This window comes from Ceratotherium simum, chromosome 40 (assembly GCF_057802395.1).
Source record: "Ceratotherium simum simum isolate JZ-2026a chromosome 40, ASM5780239v1, whole genome shotgun sequence".
Taxonomy (NCBI): domain Eukaryota; kingdom Metazoa; phylum Chordata; class Mammalia; order Perissodactyla; family Rhinocerotidae; genus Ceratotherium; species Ceratotherium simum.
In genome coordinates, this window is record NC_141939.1 from 14,341,249 (window position 1) to 14,361,031 (window position 19,783).

Genomic DNA, 19,783 nt, shown 5'->3' on the forward strand with positions numbered 1-19,783 from the left:
ATCATGACTCTCCTCCCTTTCACTTCCTCCAAAAATTTATCTGTTGGTTTCAGTTCAGGTCTTAGAGGCTGTTGCCCAAAAGCCAATGGAAAAGAGCTCATTGGTTTGGCGTTTTAACTCTGTTCTTGTTTTCTTAAAAAAATATTAAATTTAGCAACAGATAAGGCATTTGAGAATAGATATTATGGCCTCTCTGCCTTATGAATACCTAGTAAAAGAGTTGACATACATCACTTTTTAATACAAGCTCTTTCTGTGGCTTCTACACGCAGGTGACAAAGGTCTTCCCAATGGGAAACATGGGAAGTCAAAGCTGACTCTATGAGATCTAGGGGAGGAGTCTGCACGGGGTGAATGGGAGGGGAACTTGCACTTAGTAGGTTCTCAATAAATGGCTGTGGAATTACAAAATCCTACTCAAATTGAAAATATAACTTGATGTGCAAAGATATCAGTTTGCAAGTTCTACTAAGAATCTTGATAAGCACCAAAAGACACTACTAATGCTGGTTGAGAAATATGAAGTATCATCACCATTTCCTAATGAAACATGGAGGCTTGATTCATTTTGTTCATTTCCATCCCTGTTTGAGTGTTTTATAGACTTGCCTTCCTATTCTACCAAAACTAATCATGAGCCATCCTGTTGTCACATTATGTTTCTTCAATTCGGGAATAAGTTAAAAAGGGGCAATATGACCCAAAACAACAAACTACAGTATCACAATGGAAACATTTTAAGTATTAAAGTAATACCTTACATCTACACCAACTTTTCATTCTGAAAGGCTATCACTTTGATGGGCTAACTTTTATAAGCCCTTAGAATGCTATTTCGATACTTGTTAAGATTTTATTTTCAATGTTACTAAAATCATCATGAAACTGTTTTTTACATAGCTCAATAGACTAAGTCCCAACATTAAGAACACTAGAGCAAACCAACAGCATATCTAGTCAAAGATTTCTATTTTTATATTATCTTTGCTCTACACATTCAATCTCATTTTACTTAGTCATATTCTTCATTAGCTTGTTTGTCCATAGGTTTCCAAATTAAATGCAATTACTTAAAAGGAATCAATAACACAGCTAAGACAGTTCAGACCATGGTTGGTTCCAAAAATAATTCTCAATCATTTTTACGAGAACAATGTTAGTCAAGTTTGAAGAATATTTTAAGAGGCCCTAAATCAGATTAAGTGCTGGCTTTCAGGTCTTGATATCTCGGAATGCTGCCAGATAGCAATCTCTGCGATTGAGTCATTTTGCATTAGGAGAGTTTGTTCCGATGATGCCCAGATGACTCATGGTTTCTAATTCTCTTAAAAAGAGCCATGAGACCTGCAATGTTAATTACATTATGGGGCAGAGTGGAGGAGTATTTAATGGAGATGGATCCAAATTGCACATCTCAGGCTCCTGTCTGCAGAGTCATTTTGGAGTGTAGGTTTGTCCTCACAGGGAAGGGATCTTGGTCTCATGGCACCAGGGTTGTTAGTTTTTTTACTTTGCAAATATATCTTTAACAAATGAAATACTAGCTAACATGACTGGGTAATTAGAACATATGTAATTGGGCCTCATCTGGCCCAGGCTGCAGAAGAAAACAACTGTGTTGGGCAGTAGCTGCTGGGTGCTTAAATGTAATACTGGCTATAGATTTCTTTCTGAAAGAAGCATATTTTAGGAAATGGTCATTTGCTCTGAGTATGGATGATAAATCTGGTGGACAGCCTCCTCTAGATGACATTTGTTCGATGGAAGGAGATTTTGTTATGCCTTAACCAAACAGACACTACTCACATTAATCAAAGACTGTTTGATTTCTGTGTTCTTAAAAGAGTGAAACAAAGGAGTTCTGTTTAGTGAACTTTGTCTGGAAATACTGAGCTTTATCCACAGGAAAATCTCTTTCACTTCTCATTTTATGCTCCACAGTGCAAAAATGGTTTGAACAAGGGAAAACAAGAAAAGAGAAGGTTTTAACTTGCCAAAACTTTCTTCTCAGATAGTGTGAGGTCAGAGGGTCTTCAACACTACCATTTCCCAGGAACACTGAGTACCCATTGTCTTGCTTCTCTTTGTGTTTCTAGAAATACCCACAAATTATTATGGTATTCACAATAGTTACATATGGCAACTTAGGAACATTTTACAATATTAAACAAATAATGTAACTCTTAAAAATTATATTACAAATACATGTATATGTGTAGTTCTAGACATATCATGCAAAGAATAATACTGATTCTTTTTTATCTTTTTCTTTTTATTGAGATACAATTCACATATAACATTGTATTAGTTTTAGGTATACAACATAATGATTTTATATATATGCATATATGTGTTGAGAAATAATCACCAAAATAAGTTTAGTTAACATCCATCACCACACAGTTACAAATTTTTTTCTTGTGATGAGAACTTTTAAGGTCTACTGTTAGCAACTTTCAAATATACAATACAATATTAACTATAGTCATCATGTTGTACATGAATACATCCCCAGGCTGTATTTATCTTATAACTGGAAGTTTGTACCTTTTGACCCCCTTCACCCATTTTGCCCAACCTCCAACCCCCATCTCTGGCAACCACCAATCTGTTCTCTGTGTCTATGAGTTTGGCTTTGTTTTTTGTATTTTTTTTAGATTCCACATATAAGTGATATCATAGAGTATTTATCTTTCTCTGTCTGACTTATTTCACTTGGCATAATGCCTTCAAGGTCCATCCGTGTTGTTGCAAACGGCAGGATTTCCATCGTTTTTATGACTTAATAATATTCTTATATATGTGTGTGTGTATATATATATTTTTTTCTTCATCTATTCATCCATCAATGGGCACTTAGGTTGTTTCCATGTCTCATCTATTGTAAATAATGCTACAATGAACATAGGGGTGCAGATATCTTTTAACTAATTCATGGCAGCTACATGGACATCGAACAATAAACTTTGGTTAGTTTACTTTCATGAATGTTATAGTCCTCAAAAAATGTTATAAACTAATAATATTTAAATAAAAATTTCAATAAATTATATATAAGCTTTCTAAAATAATTTTTATTTAAAATTTTGGTAGATATTAGTTGTGATTTATATATTACCTTTCAGGTTTTAATAACTATTTTGGCACTTAAAAATATCTTTTTTTGAAGCATTTATAAAAATTCTAATTTTTACATTTACTTTGATTTATATTTTATGAAAATATATTCAAGTTTTATATACTTTTAATCCAATTACATTTTATTTTTAATCTATTATTTTCAATAAGTTAAATGAAATCTTAATTATAACATATTGATCTTGCTAAAATGAAGATAAGAAAAATAAATGTTATAAGTCCAGTGTTACGTGAATTATATATGTCTTTATTTTATTATAGTCATGTGCCACATAATGACATATCGGTCAATGATAGATCACTCATACGATCGACCACTCATACAACAGTGGCCCCATAAGGTTAGGATCATATAGCCTACATGTTTAGTAGGTTGTACCATCTAGATTTGTGTAAGTACGCGCTATGACGTTTGCACAAGCATGAAATAGCCTAACGGTGCATTTCTTAGACGTAACCCTGTCGTTAAATGACGCATGGTGGTACTCATCTGAACATTCGTGGCCCACCAACAGAACACCCAGGCATGTGCAATAAATAACAATTAAGTTCAGTTCTCTGACATTTTGCAGACTTTCAGTTATATACATATATTGTGTTGTTATGAAAATATATTTCTAAAGGTAGAAGATTATACATGTATGTCTACAGATGAAAGTATATACTTATGTACTATATGTACATTTATAAGTATATACCTATATACTATATGTATATTTGTTAGCTTGATTTATAAATTTTAAATGTTTCGATATATGGTATATGGGCCTCCGCTTGTGCTCTTATCCTATGCCCTGTAAGTGGGCTGGGCCTGCTTGGCACTAGTCATTTCCTACATTAATTTTGTTTTATTTTGTATATGTATATTTGTATGTCACCTATTTCCAAAAAGTTTCAGATAATTCAAAATAAAAACATGCACATGTATATACAGTGTAGTCAAAACTAAAGTCATTAGAAACTATATAGTGTGTTTGCCAAAAATACTCTCTGTGAAAAAAATTATAAAAATATATTAAAATATAAAAATTGCTAGAAGTGCTCAAAGAAAAGAAGAATTTGAGAAGTTCAACAACTTTTAACTTTGCTTCTGTGCTTCCTGTTAGCCTGAGCCCAAATGGAAGCAATCAGTTATGCATTTCTCCTCAATGGAAAGTGAGTAACACAAATTTCTCAAGAAAAGCAAAATTCTAAAAGTTTCTCATGTGGATGTCCACAGTAACATTATTATAGTGAATGCAATAATGAATAATATGCATGACTTTTATTTTTGGTGTAGGCACAATAAAAGTTGAAATAAATTAGAATACAAGTTCATGAAAATGACTCTGTTATCCAGCAAGTGACCTTCTGATGATCCAATGCAAGACAGATCCAATTTCTTTTTGGAGAAAATCAAGTTTGCCATCACTCACAAATTTGAAGGTGGTTTTCTAAATCTCTGATGAATAGGCCAGGTTATAATTATGTAACTATTGCTTCTCACTGTTCTTGACTGTCACATGCAGATAAGGAACTAGAAATGGCTAAGTGTACAGTAAGTCCTCAATAAACATCTGCAGAGCTTAATAAGATCAGTTCCTCCAGGACATAAATGGGTGGCAGCTGTGACTGAATGCTCTTTAGTATATGCTGGAGGAAACTGTGAAGGTCCCCTTGATGGAAAGCTCTTTATCCCAACCTGGAATTCTGGGACTGTTGCTGGCTGGTCTGGAAGTCAGTGTCCCACCAGCTTTTGCACTATTGCTTTCCTTCTTTAACTTCCCCAAAGCTCTTGATCTGGGTCCTGGAGCAGAATACTTTTGGGATAAATTGACCTTACTTAAGCCACTGTAAGGGCTAAGTTAAATTAAAAGAGCATTTGGTTGCCAGCAAATCCATCTAGAGATTTAAAAATATTTACCTCTTGCTAAATATGGCAAGCTCTGCATATTTGGTCAGAATGGTAAAGTTCTCTCAGAGTCGCAATCAGAGTCAACTACAGTAGTTTCCATAGTATGAAATAGAACAATACTGTTATAAAAGGAAAAGATTGCAAGTCATTTATCATTCCATCCCCTCCGCTCCCCCCCAAAAAAAGTTGTTTTCTAGACTTTGACTCATCACATAGGTCCCAGGTTAATCCTTACATAAACTTTCTGACAACGTACACCATCCTCTTTCAGCAGGTCCTAGATGTGCTGCACACTTGGAAATTTTGATTGAAGTGCTGCTGTTTTATACCTCACATTTTTCATGGATAACAAACATAAGAATTCATTTTGGGATCAAAATAGAATATTTCAATGCTAGATGCAACATTATCATTGTCTGTAAGTGTCAAAACAAAAACTGATGGGATGACAGATCATCTTGTTAAAAGAGCTTCGCTTCAGAGGTTTGGAATTTATAAGCAATTTAGTCACACTGGCCACAAGACCCATCTAGTGCCAGGGCATCATTCGAAAGAATACATATGCATGAAATACAGTTTTTATTTGTGAAATAAAGTACATGAGCTCATTAACTATGAACAGGCAATGGGTCTCACATAAGTAAGATCATTTTTAATATTAAATTTATAGAGATCTAGGACTATTATTGGTCAAAACTCTTTATTCCATGATTTAAGGATTTTGTATGAGATACACTTTATTTTATCATTGGAAAAAAATACTTAAAGTAGAACCAGTACTTTATTATTTCATTATTGCAAATTTTTAATCACTTTAAAAACGTTTTAATTCAAACTTATCATCTTATTTACGGCTGTTATAATAAAATCAAGTAAAGATTTCATGATAAGACATTATATGCATGAGCCACCTTCTCCTTTCACACGCAGCAAGACAAGTAGCATGAGAGCACAATATCAAGACAATAACTCCTTACAATTTAATAGCAGTGTGAGTAGGTGTTCGTATTTCCACTGAGCAGATCTGTAAGAATGTTCATTCATTCATCCCACATTTATTGTGTGTGACTTTTCTTATAAGGACCACGGACAAAGTTCAGTTAGACTGACCAGGGACAATACTATGCATTAGGTAACACTTGGTTTTAGGATCCCTCATCTCTCTTTTTTCTATCTCTCTGCCTTCCAGAAGTACTCCTTCTCCCAGCACCCAGGCTTCTTCCACTATTCCAAGTGGGAAAGGCAAGCATTATTGATGATTAGGAAACTTCAAGATTTAAGATTTTTAAACTCTTCTAATAATACTTGTCCCCTTTTTAAAAAGAACTACAGGAAAGAGGCTGGCCCAGTGGTGTAGTGGTTGAGTTCACATGCTCCGCTTCAGCGGCCCAGGGTTCGCAGGTTCGGTTCCCGGGCACAGACCCACGCACTGCTTATCAAGCCATGCTTTGGCAGTGTCCCATATAAAGTAGAGAAAGATGGGCATGGATGTTATCCCAGGGCCAATCTTCCTCAGCAAAAAGAGGAGGGTTGGCAACAGATGCTAGCTCAGGGCTAATCTTCCTTAAAAAAAAAAAAAAAGAACTACAGGAGAGGACTCTACGTGAATGAAAACTTTGATGGTGAAATTTCAGGCCATGAATTATTTCACTACAAACTAAAAATGTTCTGTAACTTTTCCAATGATTCTCAAATCCTTGTGCAAAGATCATTTGTCTGTTGTTCTCCCAAGGTGGTCAATTTTTTTAAGTTAAAGTATCATAAACAATCCCACCATTTGCATGTAATGCTGTTTGAAGAGACTCAACAATACATTATTCTCCATTGGGTTTGGACCAATTGAGAGATATACATGAGTGTTAGACAGAGAAAGTCAAAACAGTAGATTTATTACTTATCAAATCTGGAATAAAAAAATGTGGTTTAGATGTGCAGCCACAAAGGACTGAATTAAATGTATGTCCCCAAACTACAGGCAAGGTAAGAAGGTAGATCAACCCTTCCTGCAGGCAGGATGACTCAAAGAAAAGAAGAAGTTGCTGAGGGCAGCATGCTCAGCCCATTGTCCTAAACTCACCAAGTGGACAATTCACTCCTCCTTCCATTAGGGCATGTAAGTAGAGAGTGGGCTTACGGTCAGGCGTTTAGTCTAGCTCATAAGACCAATTAGCAAAATTGAATAGATATAACATTTAATGAACACTTGCTAAGAGCCAGAAATATAGTTCCACACTTTACCTAATTATCTTGATTAATTTTTGTTAAGCTTCTATGAACTAAATATCATTAGTCCCTGTTACATTCTAGGAAAGAGAAGCTCTGAGAAATGGTAACTTGCCCAAGTGGCAGAACTAGGATTCAAACTTGGATCTCTCCCAATCAAAAGCCAGCATGCTTCTCATCTCCACATGTTGCTTTCCAGTACCTTGTCAAGGGAAAACGAAACCGTTCCCTCATTCAAGACATGCTTTATTCAGATTTTAAGTGAGTAAAATGTTTATGTATATCACTTTCAGTATTGCATTATTGACATCTATAGATTGTTTTTGAATCAAGACTCTTGATTAAATGGACTTTCCATCAAGAAAACAGAAGGTAGAACGTTAGCATGGGCATTCAGTTCTCATACCGGTATACTGTTCATTCCTCCCAATGCCCGTCATGAACAGGTAAAGAAAACAACCAAGTAAGATCACTATATTTCCTCAGTTTTGTTGCATCAAATTTCCATCCTTTCTCTTCAGTTAGATAAAAATTTATTTAGAACAAATAGAAACAGCACTGTTATGTCTAGTTTCTAAAAAAGACACATGTATTTCAGAAGACAATGAGTTATAAAAAATGAATATAGGAAGTATATAGCAATAGGCCTCTTATCCTCAGGAGCACAAAAAATCTCAAAAATCAGAGATACAAAACCTAGACAAAGAAAGGACCCTTTGATTCAGGGTTATTACATTACATTTGTAAATATTATCATCAATTTACGTCAATTACATTTCAAAATTAAAATTAGTTTATTAAGATAGTTCAAAGTCAAAGTCAAGTGAAAAAATTTTAGTGCTTAATTTGCCTTTGGCAACTCTTGGCAAGGCCTCTGGCCACTGAGACCTGCACTGTGGCATTTCACTTGAAATAACAAATGATTTGATCTCTTTACGAAAGAACGTTTGATGCCAAGGGGTTCAAGAAAGTCATAAAACTTGCTGAAACATCAACCTTAATTTTTAAAAAAATTATACCTCAAAAGTAATAGATTAGATGAGGGATGGGTCACTAACTTAGAGTAAGTGAGCTGGAAACGTGCATAACAGTAATCTGGCTATCGGGAAATCTCTCAGTTGAGGAAAAACAACACCAAAGATGCAAGCCAATAGTCATGCTCTGTCTTATTTTTCTACTTTGTCCAAAAGTCACAGGACAATGGGCAGTAGAAAGAGCTTGGATTCTGGGGTCACAAAGACCTGGAATCAAAGCCTGATTTTACCTTGGTTTTCCCATTTATAAAATTAGGAAGTTAAGGCCTACCTTCACTGGGCTGTTTGGGGTGACAGGAGTTGATACATGTGTCAAAACACTGAAGACACACCAAGACACTGAAACCGTTCCTTCCCCTTCCCTCTTCCTTCCACAGTGGGCCCACTCCCCCTACTCAGAGCAAACCACAGAATTCAGATTGCAGAGCCTCCTGCTGCATCTCTCTGCAGAACTTCTGGAAATTTTAACTCCAATTTGAGGAAATGAAACTTAAATTTGGGGAAATGGAAATAACACTATTTAGCAGACACTGTTTTAAGCTTCTCTATAAATCATCTCATTTCATCCTAACAGTAACGCTATTAAGTAGATTCTTTAATGACACACAGATGAGGAAACTGAGGCATAGGGACTTGTCCCAGATCACAGAGAAGAAAGTTCTAGAACTAAGGGTGAGGAGTGCTGCATCCACTCTGAGTGGGAAAACGTTAAAGCTTTTGTTGAAACAAAAAGGAAAGTCAACGTTTAGTGCATTAGACATTGATAACAGTTGAGTTCATTAAGAAAGAAACCGTCTTACCACTATCTACAATTCTTTAACTCTTGAACCATTAGTTTTTATTCAAATCACATAGCGAGAAGATAATATCCATTATTTTCACAAAAAGGTGATATGTTGATTTTTAGTAATGCCCAATTGACTAAATGTGTTCTGTTTTCATGTTTTATTCTCAGTTATTCTCCAGCAGCCTGCAGAATATCAAGGCTGGTCTGACACTGACAGGAGCTGTGGCCAGAGTTTGTCCTGATGGATTAAGATGGACCATTCCTGACCAAGTCAGAAGATACCTTTAGCCTAAAGCATAGACAAAACTTAAGCCTGCAGGAGAAGGCTCAAGCCCTTGGGCGAGCACATACATCACCAAATCAGGAGACACTAGAGGTGGAGTCAGAGTGAGAGGCTCTGGACTGAGAGTTGAAAGCAAGGTGAAGAAGTGAGGGCAGGAGGAAGGGAAGGTGCTGGGGCGTGTCCAAAGTGCTTTCCTTGAACACCAGCTGGTCTTAGAGGTTCAAGTGTATTAGCCAGATATTTCCTGATACATGAATGAGATATTCTGACTTAAAGAGTCAGAGGAAGGGAAAAATTATCTGTGCTTAGACCTGTTCTTTCCATCTGACATGCAGTATCTAACAGGGAGCTAGCACCCAGCTGGTGGAAGCTCTTCCTTTTCCAGGCATCAAACCCAGTAGTAGAAAAAAAAATCAGTTTCTGTACATCTAATCATCCAAACTCAAACCTATGAAGCAGCTATAAGTGTCACTCTCTTTAACTCCTTCAAAATTTATTTTCTCATGTTCCATTTCCCCATGCCTCAGAGAAAGAATGTGATTAAAGAAACTAATTCATGTATTATGCTTATGCATATAAACATAATTTTATATTAATATCTCAAGGTCCTAATACTCCCTTTTCTCTCCTTGCCTGGTGGGTCACAGAAGCCAATGACTCAAATAATAAACGGGAATGGACACACCAGAAGCCATAAACAAAAGTCTCTGTGAATCAGGGATGACCCACTGCCCTCACCAAGGATATCCTTTCCCAGGAGATCTTGGCTTTTGTTGTAGACTGAATTGTGTCCCCCAAAAATGCGTATGTTGAAGCCCTAACCCCCAATATGACTGTTATTTGGAGATAGAATCTTTAGGAGTTAATTAAAGTTAACTGAAGTCATAAGGGTGAAGATCTAATCCAATAGGACTGGGGCCTTATAAGAAGAGAAAGAAAGCTCTTTCTCTCTTTCTGACAGGTAAGGACAGCAAGAAGATGGCTTCTACAAGCCAGGAAGATGGCCATTACCGGGAAAAAACCCTGCTGGAACCTTGATCTTGGACTTTCCAGCCTCTAGAAGATTGAGAAAATAAATTTCTGTTGTTTAAGCCACTCAGTCTATGGTATTTTGTTATGGCAGCCCAAGCAGACTAAGACAGCTTTCATTAAGGATTTTATCCTTAAGAGCGATAAGAGTCGATTATGAAACTTAAGAAGCCCTGGAGGAAGCTGGAATATTTTAGAAAGAGTCCCAATCTGAAAGATAACATTAGCTGTCATTTATTGAGTGATTAGAGCCAGGGACTGTGCTTCACACCCACACACACACTCAACGTGCATGCATGCACACACGAAAGCACGTAATGCATACACACTGTCACATTAAATCCTCAATGTAATGCTATCAGATTGATATTATTTCCCGCATTCTACTGATTGATGAAATTTAGTCTCAGAAACGTTGATCAATTTGCCAAAATATACACAACTAGTGGATCCAAGATTTAAAGTCAGATCTCCAACGTCTATCCTTTCAACCACTATGTTATACCGAATCTTGGCAAATGGTCCATCTTTACAGTTATCTCAGAATGTCTTTTGTGCTGTATGCCTTCAAACCAATCAGAACCAACCTGACCCCAGATTTCTGTAAATCCCAGATATATCTATTTTGGTCACATGTTGGGCACTAGGAGGAGGTAAGCTCCTCAAATCAAGTTATGTAGGAAGCTTCAAATCTGACCTATACATATATTCTCAGTCTTTTCCATATTTACCCACAACATAAACTCTTCCTAATGTTCTTCAGGGAAACCTACAGAGACTCAGCATGGAAGTATTTAAGTCTAATATGTTACATCTAAAATGAGTCATCAAAACATACTTTTATGGCGTTTTCCTTTTTTTCTTTTTCAGCCTCTGTCATCAATCACTGGTAGACCATCATACTAGTCATATAGCGAACACATCACAATCACAGTTGCCATTTCCACTGCCTGAAAGAAATGCCTCCAAAGCACAGTATCCAGTGGACAGCTAAATGGAATTTAACATGGCATAGCACTGCAAGAGCCATTTCCTTGCAGGCTCTGAGTAAAGCAAGCTGTCTTTTCTGGCGTCATCTATTTTCTCCTGAAGCAACATTGCAGGGCTGGAAACTTAAAGTAATCCAGTTAATGCAAAATATTTCCTCTGCCCCTAACTGAGCCTACTCTGAAAGTGTGCCAAAATAGCTATTAGCAGTGATTAAAAGTATGAGACAACCAAGATGAGATTCTCTTAGGAACAAAGAGAGAAGTACCTTTCCACCCTGGGCTCATCAATGCTAATGAAAGATCAGCAAAGAGCCCACTCAGCTGTAGACTAAAGAACCAGGAGACAGACAGCTCAAGAACATTTCTTATGATTAATTCATCAGTTGCATGTGCTATGGAAAGGTCAAGCAGAGTATTTTTTCATGTTTATCTTTTGATGAGGGGCCAGAAACAAAAAAAGCTAAATTCTAACTCCATCTGCTGTAAGTAGACTTCATATCATTCTACAGCAAAGCCAGTTCAAGCTATTGTTATTTGCATTGACTGATCCTAGATTTATCCAATTGTGGGTACCAACCTACACTTAGAACTATAGAACCTAAGTTACAATTGTTCCAAAATGACACTGCCTTCGCTCTTCCTGGGAGCATTTTGAATCCTCCACAGTCATAGGATTATAACTAGAAGACAAGACAAGTTACCTCTTGTATTTCCACCTAATTTTGTTTGGGAAATGACAGTCTTCGAATTAAAATCTGGGCTAGTATTCCTGGAATAACAATCTAATTCTGGGGAAAGGTTGAATATCAGACCTGGACTGATCTGTCTTTTCACAGCAATACTTGGAAATGGAGTTAAGAAAAGTATGGAATGTTATGTTGTCTTGTTTGCTTGAATGTTTTTTTTTCCTGTGGGACGGCACTTGAACTTGGGGAACTGTGAGCTGGCAGGTGAGCCTTGGCCTATGTTATAGAATAACATAAAAATGGTGGGAATTCTAGCCACAGCTTCTCAGTTAAGGTGGTACACACACTTTGGTTGTCATCTATAGCAGGTGCATGTGCCCCACATGGTTGAGGGCACTAAAGACCCAGGGTACTGAGAGTTCTGTGCTGCCCAATGAGATTAGGTTGCTGTGTGGACTGTGTTTCCTGTTGCATGCTTCTATAAGGCTAAGTACATGCCATATTAGATTAAAGCCTATACATCACGTTGAATTTGTTTGCCAGTTGAGTTTGGACACTTACTGGCTGCAGTGCTATTGACCAGCTTTCCTTCCAACATGGCAACCTCTGAGGGATCTAATTGAGCCACATCAATTTCAATTTGTCATTTAAGTTAAAGTTAAGAGTTGACTTAGAAATCTCAGATAAACTCGATGTTCCTATTAACTTTTAATTAGCCTTATTTTCCCAGGAATCAAAGTCAGCCAAAGGTTGAGGCAGCCAAAAGGGCTTAGAATTTTCCAAATTTTGTCAGATTTTCAGCCAAATTTTCAGAATTAAATGATGACACAGAGAAGACTCACACAAGACCCACTTTTTATTGATAGCAAGTGATGAATCTGTCATCTTGAACATTTTTACATTGTCATTATACCCAGTAATCCTGGGACTTATCAGACAGTTATCTCTGAAATCAAGATTAGCGTAACTGATGTTCATAGAAGTTATGCACACCCCTGGCTAAAGGGAGTGGTCTTAAACTTAGAATAGTTAGTGGCTTCTCTGAAGAAAGAGCCCAGGTTGTACAGCAAAGATAATACATTTATTATCTCGCATGCCCACACCATATTCTCATACCATAGGTTTCATGAAAGTGGATAGAAAACAACATTGAGCCCTCAAAACAAGGCTAAATGCATCAGTCAGTGTTTAGTCAGGAAAATGGAAACCAAGCTGAGCATTTTAGCTACTTGCAGTGTCAAAGAAGGTGATTCACAGGCGCTTACTTGGAAGTCACCTCAAACCTCACATCCCCATCTGCCTATGGGTCTATCAGCTGCTGCTGAAGGAAAATAATGTCTTCCCTTTCTTTTCCACCCTTCAAATATCATTCAGATGACTCTTTTTGGTGAAACATAAACAAGAAATGTCAAAGGAATATGGGAAATATGGTTTTCAGTTTTCTAGCCATTGGGATACAAGTTAGAGTTTAGAACATTTGAGATGGTGTTAAGTGTCAATGGACAACATTGGTATACTCAGAAAGAAAGACAAACCACCTCAGAACAGGCAAGAAGGGTGTCAAGAAGTATTCACCTACACTATATCATTGAAAAGTACAGGTCTAGAGAGTGCTGCCAATTATAATACGAACAAGATAATGCATAGCATGGCAACTAGGTAAACCAATGAAAGAAAAATAATGGAGGAAGAAGGAAGGAAGGAGGGAGGGAGGGAAGGGGAAAAGATGACAAATAAAAGTGAGTCCCTAAAAAGAAGAACTCATTCTGGAAGAAAACACTACCCAGAGGATGAAATAAAACCTATAAATGCTTCAAGCTATAGAAGAATTTAATAATGGAAACTCAATAAAACTTGAAGAATTCCAAATCTAGATGGCAGAACAAAAGAATAAGATGAAAATAAAAATCTTAGAGTGAAGAAAGCAAGTTGAAAATTAAAAGACCATTAAAGATTTAATTATTGTATAAGAAAAAGCAAGGATATAAATAGACTTGCTAAGAAATTATTGGAATTCAGCAGAGGCCTAAGGTAATAACAGCAAAGGTGGAAGAAACATTTAAAGAAATTAGATAAGAGACGACTGATACATGGGAAATTTCAGGTCTGGAGAACAATCGCAAAAACTTGATTTTTAATCTCCCTCTCACTCCCTTCCCCCAAAAAACATGACATCAACAAGTAGGAAAAATTCAGCATTTCTAGGAAACTGAGAAATCACAACCTTCAAATTACCTGTAACTAGAGGGAAAAAAAAGGAAAGGAAACCCAGAGCTCTTGCCACAGCAATCCTCTAGGTGTCAAGCATGGAGAAGGGAAGGCTTAAAAGACTCCATGTAGAAAAGCAGAAGACCACTTTTAGAAAGAGAACTTGCAAGAATAAATGCCCAAATAAGGAACCCGGACCAGGACATCATAGTTTACAGCCTTAAACAGGGGAAAGGAACCAGAAGGGGCAGCTTAGAAGAATGATTGCTTGTAAGAAGAATTAGATATACACAGAGGCAATATACCTTGGAGAAGACCCAGTGAAGAAAAGGAGGAAATGAGATGGTGAAATTAAGAATTTTTCAGGCCTGCCCCATGGCTTAGTGGTTAAGTGCGCATGCTCCGCTATTGGCGGCCCAGGTTCGGATCCTGGGCGTGCACTGACGCACCGCTTCTCTGGCCATGGTGAGGCCGCATCCCACATACAGCAACTAGAAGAATGTGTAACTATGACATACAACTATCTACTGGGGCTTTGGGGGAAAAAAAGGAGGAGGATTCGCAATAGATGTTAGCTCAGAGCCGATCTTTCTCAGCAAAAAGAGGAGGATTAGCATGGATGTTAGCTCAGGGCTGATCTTCCTCACAAAAAAGAAAAAGAAATTAAGAATTTTTCAGAAATGAAAAATCAGGTAGAGATGCAGGCCGTGTCCCAAGTTTGGTGAGGCTGCAATGGGCTTTGTGATTGGATAGGCCATTGGCTGTGTTCCACTGTTGGACAAGGTCATTGGCCAGGCTCTCAGGTTAGGCAGGGCCTCCAGATGTACCTGCAGTTGGGTGGGGCTTGAGACTGTGCTCTGTTATTAGCTGTCATCACACTACCAAGTCTAGCGTGCAGCCCCACCTGCATGCAGAGTCAAATCAGCATCACCATTTGGTAAGGAAGCACAGCATGAGGCTCCACCCAACCAAGAGCAATTGTGGAGCACAGCCCACAGTCTTGCCCAATTGTAGAATCCAACCAGTGACACCACCCTGCCAGGGAACACAGCCTGCAACCATGCCCAACCAGAAGTGATAGCTGAGCACAGCTAGTGGCCCCATCTGACAGTAGAATAACCCCAAAAGCCACACCCAACCAGGGAGCCCAGCCAGCAGCAACCACCCCACCTCCAAGCATGGGCAGTGGCTTCACTCAACTAGAAACACTGGTATCAAGTCCAGCCTACACATGGACACTACTAGCTGACCCAGCCAGGACCCTAAGCTGAGACTGATGAAAGTCTTTCCCTATCAAAGCTAACCTGTAAAGTCTGGAAGAGGACAACATTTATTCAAAAGTGCAGATACCAATGCAAGGATACAAGAATCACAAAGAACTGGGTAAACATGACACCACCAAAGAAAACTAATAAAATTCAACAATTGAGCCTAAAAAGGTCCAACAAAGAATTCAGAATAATCCTCTTAAAGGAGTTCAACAAACTAAAAGAACACACAGACAACTTAACAAAATTAGGAAAACAATGCATAAACCAAATAAGAAGTTCAACAAAGAAATGAAAACCATAAAAAAAAAAAAACCAGAAATCCTGGAGCTGAAGAATACAATGACTGAAATGAAGAATTCAATAGAGAGGTTCAACAATAGACTCAACCAAGCAGAAGAAAGAATTGATGAACTTGAAGATAAATATTTGAAATTATTAATTTAGAGGAACAAAGAGAAAAAAAGAATGAAAAAGAGTGAAGAAAGCATATAGGCCTTATGGAACAGCGTAAAAGAAACAATATAAGCATTATGGGAATCCAAGGAGAAGAGAAAGAGAAAGGGAAATAAAGTCTATTTAAAGAAATAATTGCTGAAATTTCCCAAAACTTTAGGAGAGAAATGTACTTCCAGATTTATGAGGCCCAATGGACCCAAATAGTTTGAACCTGAAAAGGACTACAAAGAGAGACATTATAATCAAATGGTCAAACTTAAAGACAAAAAGAATTTTGAAATTAGGAAGAGAAAGTGACTCATCACATACAAGGGAGCCCCCATAAGACTATGAGAAGATTTCTCAGCAGAAACTTTGCAGGCCAGGAGGGAATGGGATGATATATTCAAAATATTGAGAGAAAAAACTGTCAACCAAGAATACTACACCTGTCAAAGATGTCCTTCAGAAATAAAGAAGAGATAAAGACTTTCCCAAACAAACAAAACCTGAGACAGTTCATCTCCACTAGACCTGTCTTACAAGAAATGCCAAAGGGCATTCTAGAAGTTAAAATGAAAGGATGCTAATTAACATCATAAAAACATGTGTATATGTAAGACTCACTGGTGAATATGTAACACCCACTGGTTAAACAAAAGTGTATTGAAAATAACTATAACCATAGTAATTTGTTATTGGATACACAATAAGAAAGATGTAAATTGTAAAATCAATAACCTAACATGTGAAGGAGGGAGAAGTAAAAGTATAAAGTTTCTGTATGCTATTGAAGTTAAGTTGTAATCAGCTTAAAATAGAATCTTATAACTATAAGATATTTTATGTAAGCCTTATGGTAACCACAAAGGAAAAGCCAAGGTAGACACAAAAAAGATTGTGATAAAGGGGTCAAAAAATACTGCCATAGAAAGTCATCAAATCACACAAGAAGACAGCAATGGAGGAAGAAAGAAATAAAGATCTACGAGACAGTCAAAAATCAATTAAGAAAAAGGAAATAGTAAGTACTTACCTATCAATTACTTTAAACATAAATGGATTAAATTCTTCAATCAAAAGACACAGGATGGCTTAATGGACAAAAAAACAAGATCCACCAATATGCTGCCAACAAGAGGCTCACTTTAGCTTTAAGGACACACATAAGCTGAGAGTGAAGAGATGGAAAAAGATAGTCCAATCCAATGGTAACCAAACAAAGCAGGGATCACTATACTTATATCACACAAAACAGACTTTAAGGTAAAGATGGTCACAAGAGAAAAAGAAGGTGATTAAGCAATAGTAAAGGAATCAATTAATCAAGAAGATATAATAATTGTAAACATTTATGCACCCAACATTGGAATACCTAAATATATAAAGCAAATACTAACAGAACTAAAAGGAGAAATAAACAGCAATACAATAATAGTTGGTAACTTTAATACCTCACTCTCAAAAATGGATAATCATCCAGACAGAAAATCAATAAGGAAAGAGCAGATTTGAACAACACTATAGACCAAATGGACCTAACAGACATATACAAAACATTATATCCAACAGCAGCAGAATACACATTCTTCTCAAGTGTACACAGATTATCTGCTCAGATAGATCATATGTTAGACCACAAAACCAGTCACAACAAATTCAAGATAGAAATTATATCAAGTACCTTTTCTGATTAAATTGGTATGAAACCAGAAATTAATAGTAGGAGGAAAGCTGGAAAATTTACAAAGACAAGGAATTAAACAATACATTCCTGAACTACCAGTGGATCAAAAAGGAAATAAAAAAATATTTTAAAACAAATGAAAACTGGAACACAACATAACAAAACTCATAAGGTGCAGGAAAAGCAGTACTTAAAGGAAAGTTTATATCTATAAATGCAACCATCAAGAAAAAATAAAGATCTCTAATAAATAACCTAGCATTACAACTTAAGGAACCAGGAAAAGAAGAACAAATTAAGCCCAAAGTTATCTGAAGGAAGGATAAAATAAAGATCAAAATAAGTAAAATAGAGAGTAGGAAAACAATATAAAATGTTAACAAAACTAAGAGTTGGTTCTTTAAAAAGATAAAATTGACAATCCTTTAGCTAGACTAAGAACAAAAGAAAGAAGACTCAAATAAATAAAATTATAAATGAAAGAGAAGACATTACAACTGACATCACAGAAATACAAAGGATCGTGAGACTAACATGCAAAATTATACTACTATTGGATAATCTATTAAAAAAAGAATAAATTCCTAGAAGATATAACCCACCAAGATTGAATCATGAGGAAATAGAAAATCTGAACAGACTAGTAATGATTAAGGAGATTGAATCAGTAATCAAAAACTCACAACAAAGAAAAGCTCAGAATTACATGGTTTCACTGGTGAATTCTAACAAGCATGTAAAGAAGAATGAACACCAATCCTTCTCAAACTCTTCCAGAAAATTGAAGAAAAAGAAACTCTCCCACAATCATTTCATAAGGCTATCATCATCCTGACACTAAAGCCAGATAAGGACACTATAAGAAAAAGAAAAAAAAACAACTACAAGCCAATATACTTGAAGAATATAGGTGCAAAAATTCTCAACAAAATACTAACAAACCAAATTCAACAGCACATTAAAAGGTCATACACCAGGGGCCGGCCTGGTGGTGCAGCAGTTAAGTGTGCACACTCTGCTGCAGTGGCCCGGGGTTCACCGGTTCAGATCCTGGGCACACACCGACGCACTGCTTGGCAAGCCATGCTGTGGCGGCGTCCCATATAAAGTGGAGGAAGATGGGCATGGATGTTAGCCCAGGGCCAGTCTTCCTCAGCAAAAGAAGAGGAGGATTGGCAGATGTTAGCACAGGGCTGATCTCCTCACAAAAAAAAAAAAAGGTCATACACCAGGATCCAGTAGAATTCATCCCTGGGATTCAAGGATGGTTCAACATATGCAAATCAACAAATTTGATACATCATATTAATAGAAAGAAAGATAATCATATGATAATATCAATAGATTCAGAAAAAGCATTTGACAAAATTCAACATATTTTCATATAATAATTCTCAACAAATTGGGTATGGAAGGAACATATCTCAACATAATAAAGGTCATATATGACAAGCCCACAGCAAACATCATACTTCATGGTGAAAACTTGAAAGCTTTCTCTCTAAGATCAGGAACATAACAAAGGTGCCCACCTTCACCACTCCTATTCAACATGGTGCTAGAGGGATTAGCCAAAGCAATCAGGTGAGAAAAAGAAGTAAAAAGCATTCAAATCAGAAAGCAAGAAGTAAAATTGTCTGTGTTGGCAGATAACATGATCTTATACAAAGAACATCCTAAAGACTCCATTAAAAAAAAATACTGTTAGAATTAATGAATTCAGTAAAGTTACAGGATACAAAATCAATATACAAAAATCGATAGCATTTCTATACATTAACAATGAAATATCTGACAAAGTAATAAAGAAAACAATCTCATTTACAATGGTATCAAAAAGAATAAAATACTTTGGAATAAATTTAACCAAGGAAGTCAAAGATCTCTATACTGAAAATTATAAGACACTGATGGAAAAAATTGAAGAAGACATAAATAAATTGAAAGGTATCCATGTTCATGGACCAGAAGATTTAACATTGTTAAAATATCCACACTGCCCAAAGCCATCTTTGATTCAATGCAATCCCTATCAAAATTCCAATGGCATTCTGCACAGAAACAGAACAAAAAATCCTAAAATTTGTATAGAATCACAGAAGACCCCAAATAGTCAAAG